An 8,750-nucleotide genomic window follows, 5' to 3' on the forward strand; every position below is an offset into this window, starting at 1 on the left:
TTGCTTGTAATCTAATTCTCCTGTTAGGTACAAAGTAGCTCCTATAAGTAAGCTTCCTAGATGTTCTCTTTCACCTGTTAAAAGTTCGAATAACATGTTTTGGTCAAGACAATGTTCGCATTCAACTATATAGAAGTAATTTGAACTTCTATTGATCAACAATTCCTGAGTGCAATTTTTTCAACAAGACTCCCCATTTGTTAATATAAATAACCTTATGATCATTGGCTATATTTAGTGTTTCCAGGCAATCTGATGAAGCATATACCAATAAACGCTACATGATCTATATGTGAAACATTATCTGAAGGAATGGTACCTAATAACACATTCCATATTCTCGTCGAACACATTTTAATCCACAAATACATAGAATTATAACCATGAGAGTATTAGAGAGCCTAAGTTTTGTTCGATTTCCCACAATTAGCGTTTCCATCAAGAAAGGGGCATCCACGCAAAAGAATATACCTAACACTGGAATTGTAATTTCCTGCAGCAAAGAATTTTAATGATTTTATTATCATTCTCGTTTGATTCTAGCCCTAATTATTTGCCAAGAAATTATTACAAAAGGAAGATCCAGTATCAACGCGGCCCCCTCACCATCATAAATAATAATATAGTATAAAAACCGAATTTGATAAAATAATAGCCCCTTGTAATAGACATACAATATAATTGATTGTGGAGTCCGCCCACTACCATAAGCAATTTAAAATTAATTAGTGAATAAATAATAATAATTTATTTCTATTTTTAATCGTTCCATTATTCAGATATGGAAACATCTTGATGTAATCCTACATCACCCAAAAGAAAATGATCCTTAATTATTTGACATATGTTGTGGTATTTGCTATGTCTATTAAATCACAAGGCACCCATACCCAACACCACATACATTCATACACTTGGAAAAGAAGATCACATCTAGCATCAAAATTATAACATATTAGTCTAAAATTAATGCATTAAAGAGAAAGAAGAAATCACACTACTCAGCCAAGAATGTGAAGCAAATATGTCTTATATAGATTTCTTGTTAAACAGAAATTAATACATTGTCTAAATATCCTAGCAAATGAGCAACGAGCAAGGCATGGGAGGCATTTTTGTTGGCTGTCGTAGCTAATATTTGTTTAGTAGATTGGGTGTTAAATCACAAATTTGTGGTCTTAGATAGTGCTTGACTTCTTCCCAACATCTAATGCTTTAGTGAAAGCTTGCAGGATGGCACTGTTTATTAGAGGTTCATGTATCATATTCATGGTCGTTCACTTATTTAATGATATCCCCTCATTGGGAAACATCCAGACTGATACCACAATGAGAAATGGGACGGACTTAGATATAGAATGAGACCAATATGATCATTCAAGACAAAGACTCAAGCTATTATTACTTAGTTATGATGACTAGTTGAAGCTAAAACTCACACAACAAAAAAAAAAAAAAAACTGCCACATTTATGTCAAAATGCAACTCTTCTTTCACTCAAATGAGTATGCCATTGCAGAAACTCCATTTCAATGTTAAGTTACTGGTAAAACGTCAGCATTTTCAGGGCTTATTCTCTTTCTTCACTCTATATCCATAAGTTTTGTAATATAAATATAATCTCAACAGTGGATAAAAAGCAGTGACGCAGAAGACAGAGTAAATAAAAGAAACCTACATAGATGATAAGTGAACAAGCAGATATTATTGACAAATCTGATGATGATATCTTGCATACTCTTCTCTTCTTTTAATTAATACCTGAATGACTATATTTATAAACTGTATGTAATAATAATATTATCAAAAAAGACACACAACTGATCCGCAATCTATTACTGTCATAATGGCTTTTCAAGGTACATTTCAAGGTATTGGGTTTAAGTCATAAAATCTTAATAGTACTGCAACTATTACAACTTCTACCGATAATAAACCACCACCATATACTGGTATTTCATCAAAGAAATATGGTCTAAATCATAACAGTGGTACTAATCTCACCAATCTATTAATAGCATACTTGAAATATAATTTAGAAAGACATAAAATACTGAAAGATGATCATGCAACATACAAAATTAATAGGATAACATACCCATGAAAGGCTAATTTATGTGAGATCTTTAGGACCTCTTCTTTCATTCATGCAGTTCCACGGAAGGTGGCAACGGGAGGCTGCGGGGGCCGGTGGGGGGCGCTTCTCGTTTTTCTTTTCATAGCTAATTCCTCTTGCTTTTGCCTGCGAATCACGAACTTCTCGCAGATAGAGCCTGACTGCTCGAGCTCCAAAGGGGTTCGCCTCAGGCTTGCCACCGTTCTCCCTCGAAGGCGGACGAAGACGGCCGATGAGCGCGTCGAGGCTGCCCCAGGCCTGGCGCAGTGGGCGGGGCAGGGGGCGGGAGGGTTCGGATGGCCGAAGAAGGGGCAGAGCTGGGTAGTGCTTTGGTTTTCCCAAACTGGTCAAGGTACCTCAAAAATTCAAGGACATGGGCCCCGCTGCAGCGGTCCAGAGAAAGAGGCGGGCGGTGATTGCGGAGATACTGGCCAAGGTGTTCCAGTCTCGGCGCTTTTGAGTCTCATAGCGGCTGAGAGTGGAGGGAGAAAGTTGAGGATGATGTCGGTGAAGACAAGACTGTAGTTGAGGTGGAGGAGTGTTCATGGTGAAGCTGTGGTATTTTTGTGGGAGTTGTTATGATTGCCGTGTTTGTGTTGGAGATATCAAACTCTTGAACCGACTCCATATTTTGTGATCTTGAAGGATTTTTGTTCAACAAGCTTGAAGGAAGCTGCACAGTAAGAGAAAAATCAGCTGATCTAGTGTTGGAAGGTATTAGTTTTTTGAGGTGTGAGATGACAGTACGGAGAAAGATTAAAGCTTGAAGGGTTAAATGATGAAGAAAGAAGCTGAAACTAGACAGGAGAAGTATACTGTTCATAAGGATGACAGATGCAGAAGAAGGCTTCGTTTGAGATTCACATGGATCACTAATAAATGAGCGAGAACGGAGTAAAACAAAAGAAAAAGTTAGAAGAGAAGTACTTACTCAGTATTAGGTTAACTTCCAGAATGAAGAGGTCAAGACTGCTGATTTGTCACTGTTCGTGGATACCCAAAACGTGTTTAATCCAGCTAAATCTCTCCTGGAGTCAATAATGCAATATGCCATAACAAAAACGAGAGAGAGGACTTCGCTTTGGAGAAAGAAGAAGATTAGATTGTTAGAAGAAGAGGAAAACGATAGCTAGTATAAGGATATATAGTAGGGGCTAAGTATAGTTTTTTTTTTTTTTTTGATGGGTTTCTTCCTGCAATCTTTGTTTTGATCAATCCTAGAACCTTGAAAGGGTGATGATGTTGGTGGTACTTTTGCTAAAGAGCTTTTTTTTAGTTTTGGCAGACTTTTTTTTTTCCGAAAAAGGGGAAGCAACTCAGTTCATACTATTCATACAAGTGAGAGAGAAGAGAGAGGAAATGGGTAAGTGACGAGAAACTTGAGTAGGGCTTTTATGGAAAGGAACGCTATAGTGTAACAAACAATACATTCCAGGTGGCAGCAGGATGCTCAGCATTTCTAATTCTTCCAATAATTATAGCTATAGTCAAGTGGACATACAATAATATTTTCCAAATGAATAATATTCATTCTTAATACAAACCCCTTAAGTTTGTAATATATATATATCATCAATATACCCTTTTTGTTTGCTTCCTTATTATAAAAAGTGAATTATGAATTCTCACCCATGATACATTCTACCGTTAGGTGGTCTATAATAAAAAAGCAAAAAGTATTTAATATGATCTCCTAAATACGATTCTCCTTGATAGTAAAAGGCAAGATAAAATCTAACATGGTCTCCCAAAGAAGGATCTAATATGGTCTCTCAAGTTTGAGTCCCCTTGATAGAATTTGAGGGTGACTCATCCTCACCCAATGAGATTTTGTTGAATAGGGATTAACTCCTCTTATAAACTAGTAAGCTTACGTGCTTAGTCGATGTGGCTTCAACACTCACACTCACAGTCAAGCCCATATGTTGGGTCATATGTGTGATGAGATTTGTTGATTTAACTCCTCACTCACTGGTCAAACACTCACTCAACTAGGTCTAACTCTAATGCCATAATAGAATTTGAGATGGTCTAACTCCCTACCTAATAGCCTTGTTAAATGGAATTACACTCTCTTATAAACCAGTAGGCTTAGTGCCCTAGTCGTGTAAGACTCTAATACCTTAGGGTAAAAAAACAAGAGAGGATCTAACTGGTTTCTTAAATTCGGTCCCCACGATTGCTAATAGGGGTGGCCGCGTAGATTGGAGCTGTACTCGATCGATAATTTCAAGGTCTGAGGGATTAGTTGACGTGCGCGTAAGTTAGCTCGACACCTTCGGTCATTAAAAAAAAATAAAATCTCACCCATGTAAATTTTATAATTATCAATTGGGTTATATAATTTTGGATATATTCATTATCTAAATTTCCTTCAAATTTTTGTCATGGAGCCCCTGATGAATTGCTAATAAATGTCATGGACTCTACAACCTTTGAAAATTAAGATACGACAAATTCAGAAAGCACTTGCTGAACTTGAAAGTGCTTTCCATGGTTTTGAGATCGGTGGCAGTGATCACAATTCATAGTGGTGGTTGTGCACTACAATCCTGTCGTTTGTCACGAAGTAGGGATGACATTTAGTCTGAATAACCTAGACACTAAAGAGGTTGTTGAAGTTGTCAAATTAGGATTTCTTTAAGAATTTAATTCTTATTAGGTTTGGGCTTAGTAAAAATGAATCATTGTAATATTAGGTTTTACTTCTTAAACCTAGTATATAAACTTTTTTTTTTTTTCTCATATATGTGAGTGATACAAATCATATGACATATTGCTTTTAGGGTCAGGCCAGCTCAGGAGTAGGCAGGTTAGGCACTTGCAGTGTGACGCCTCTCAGCATTTCATCGAACACTGGTGTGCTCACCCGGACCATCCAAGCTTCCGGAATACTCTGTATATGCTAGAATTGTAATTAATTTGGTAGTTGGTAGATATATTGGTAGGTGGTAGTTTAGATTAGTCAATCTCACCGTGATCTCAAGAGATGCGTGACCGTTCATTGTATACTCAAACTACTATAAAAGGGGGAGGCCTTCATTTGGCCAAACCATCCAAGAATTGTAAAGTTCTCTCAATTAGTAAAAGAGTTCTCTTCTAGCATCTCTTGTGAGTTTGTGTGAGTGTTTTCATACTTGTAGGGCTAGGAGCGTGAGCAAGCAAGGCTGACTTAGGGCAATCGTCGGGAGAGTAGCACCTAAGGCCGAACGAGTCCGAAGGGAAGCAATTGGGTCGTTACAAGTGGTATCAGAGTAGACCCAATCCGTCTTTCGATGTCCCATCAAGCGCCCACGCAGGGGCGTCCACGTGTGATTATGGGTCCACACGAGAGTGAGGTGGACGGGTAGGCAGGGGGCCCCACCTGTGACGAGGGCGTCACAGGATTGGGTGGGGGAGAATATAACAAATCCCACATTGAAAGCGTATTGGGGAGGTCTTGGACTTATAAATGGGGGGAGTCCCTCCACCTAATAGGTTAGCCTTTTGGGTGTGAAACTCCCAGCCCGTGACACTAGGGCCTCCCAAAAATAGGGTAAAAAAAGGCCCAATTTTTTTCATAATTTTTTTTTTAATATATTAAAAAAATGTATAATTTTTTTTATCTAGGTAGGTCCAATAGGCCCTAAAAAGAAAGCCAAAAAGACTCAAATTTATTATAAACATTTTACATATATTCTTACCCAAAGTTTGATGAAATAGCAAGTTTATACCTTTAGTTTCATATATTCTAATTTACACCCCTAAATTAACACATTAAATATATTTTAACAATGAAAGGCTAAAATGGTCATTTACATATATCAAATTACTCATCTCCAATTCAATCCCAAAATTTGACATTCACATAAATCATCTTCATACCTCTTTTGCCGTCGACCATTCGGGATTTCGGTCGATTTTCTCACTAAAATCGACCAGAATCATTACTTTATCATTTCCCAAGTGTTTTCCCAGCCTTGATAGCCCTCGATTTGACCAATTTTTTACTAATCTCGCAACCTAACTCCACCACGCATGATAGCCATTTCTGGCCTTTTCGGCATGTACCCGGCGTGTTGGCCTTCCTCGACACCACCATCTTCCACTCCTTAGCCCCCTCACCAAAACCCCTATCATACCTCATCTGTTTACTCTGCCAATTGCGGGCCACCGATACCTTTTGGGCCGCGACTTCTAAAGCCTTTTTCGGTCAATCCTAGCATTGGAAATTACTCATTTCACCAACCATCGCTTCTCCAACATCTGCTCTCCAAAAACCCCCACCAACCTGACCCCGTTAGCCTGTCGGTCGTCGTCCATCTCTCCTAGTGATTTTACATCTCAAAAGGTAAGAAAAATAAATTTGAAATAATTTTTTCAATATATGTTTATATTATTAGAAGGTCTCTAAAGTAACTATTGTCTAGAGTCACAAATGTACTTGAGACGACCCTCTTCATTGTAACGAGAGAGGTGAGATAGTATTTCAACCATATTTACTCTGCTGGGCGTAGTCTGTCAATTGGCTGAGTTACGGTATATCGTGCATATATTTCTTTCTCTTTACTGGATTGTTATTTGTGTGTGCTTTCTGCCTTGATTTTGTATTACTCTAGATTGTTTCAAAGATAACCAAAAAAGTAAAACAAACTTGGGACGATTTTCTGGATCTTAGCAAACAATTGTCAAACTTTGAACTAAACTCAAATGAATTACAAAAAAAAAGGAACAAATTTCTTATATGTGAATACGAAGTTTCAACAGAAAGTAGTTTGGAACAAATAAATAGATTCATGATACATCTGAAATGTGTCTTGTTCTTTCATGTTTTTTGTTGGCTTAGGAGAATAAAAATACATATACTAAACCCTACCCATTAGCATTCCTTTGGGGAGAGATGACAACGAAGACGATAATTTTCTTCAAGAGTCTCAATATGGTAAGAAATCTAAGTTCTGAAATACATTTAGTTATTATATAACAAAACAAAATTTGTGATGATACACTAAGCTTAAACTACTAGGGTTGTCCAAAGTGTTGGTCTAGTGACTAGCTAAAACCACATATGAAAACGTTATTGACTATTGATTTTAAGACATTGTTTTTTTATTTTTATAATCGAGAGTGTTCGAACCAATGCACGCACCTCAACTAATCCCTCGGAATCTTAGAACTATTGGTCAAGGAAGAGCTCTAATGACCATCCTTATTAGCAGTTGTGGGACTTGATAGACATTGTTTTCCTACCTTCTTACAATCTTCACTTTTATCTAAAATACTAAAGACTTGCAATATATTGAGTTCTTTTGAAGTAGAGATAACATTGTAACAATAATGTGTCATGTTACTTTTGGTTTATCTACCAAATGGTCAATTCAACCTCAACCCTAGTGTTCTTATAACGTTGATTCCTAATAAATTAAATTGTTTATAATAATGTAATTTATAATTATGAATTATGATCTCTCAATTAATGAAAACACAATATATATAGAAGCAATATTAGAATGATAAGAAAATATGTTTATTAACTTATATTTTAACTATTATAATAGTTTATAAAGAAGGGAGTAAAATTAATTAGTTGAAGACTTGAAGTAAATTAAAAAAAAAAAAAAAGAAGTTTAAAATTATCCATTAATTTAATAAATTTTCTAAATGTGAATTTCGTTTAATTTAAGTTGAAATTTTAAAGTGATCACTACATGCTGACTTGCCTTCAATCATGTCAGGTTATTTCGGGGTATTTACACATTGGTTCCCCAGGATTTCCTAACCCCCCTGATATTTTTTGGAATCCTCCATGTACTCTTAACTTACATTTCTTTCTTTTATTTATTACATTTTTAAATTGAATAATTTTTTCTACTTTTGTCTGATATCCGTTAGATTGCAATAAATAAATAGTTATGAACTTGTGGTCTAATTTAAATAATGAATTTAAGTTAAAAGATTCTATTTCATTATGTATATCCATAACTTACTATAAAATAAATAAATAAATATATATATATTTTAAATGGGGGGTAAGTGCTTCCCATGAAACCTCAGGGAGGCATGTGTTGTTTAGATAAAATTACGTAAAATACTATAGGGTGCACTTGGTTCTTTATTATGATACTTTTTAAAATAATATTTTGAAAAAAGTAAAATTGGGTAGTTATTACGATGTAGGATTTAGAAATTAACAAAAATACTCCTTTATGTTTGTTTATTTATTAAACACCCTTATAATAAAATATTAAAAATTAATAAAAACATCCCCACCCACCCATTAAATACCGACAGCGGGCCACCACAGTCGGAGGGTGGCCGAAGTCACCGTGTCGGTGTACGACCGGTTGGATCTGGCAAGTCGTGCACCGATATCACCTTTTCCAGCTAGATCCACGGTCGATTTGGCCGGAAAAGGCCAAATCTACGACTAGTCTGGTCATTGACGGCCAAATCTAGCTGCATTTGGTTGTCAACGACGGCCAAAGATATGGTCGTCTTTCATGGTCAATGACGGCCATATCTTGGCCATTGTTGACGACTAGTTACGACCAAAGATCTGGCTGGAAAAGGCTAATTCGGCACACTACTGGCTAGATCCAGCCGACAGTGCGCTATTATATCAGATTCTGACTAGCTTCCGGGGGTGGTGACCGGA

At 36.5% G+C, this 8,750-nt stretch overlaps 1 pseudogene; it reads right to left on the reverse strand.

Annotated features, from left to right (window-relative positions):
* Positions 1-2,113: 2,113 nt before the first annotated feature.
* On the reverse strand, positions 2,114-2,784 carry LOC116129533 (annotated as a pseudogene).
* Between the last annotated feature and the right edge of the window lie 5,966 nt (positions 2,785-8,750).

This window comes from Pistacia vera, unplaced genomic scaffold, assembly GCF_008641045.1.
Source record: "Pistacia vera cultivar Batoury unplaced genomic scaffold, PisVer_v2 Contig212, whole genome shotgun sequence".
NCBI classification, from domain to species: Eukaryota; Viridiplantae; Streptophyta; class Magnoliopsida; order Sapindales; family Anacardiaceae; genus Pistacia; species Pistacia vera.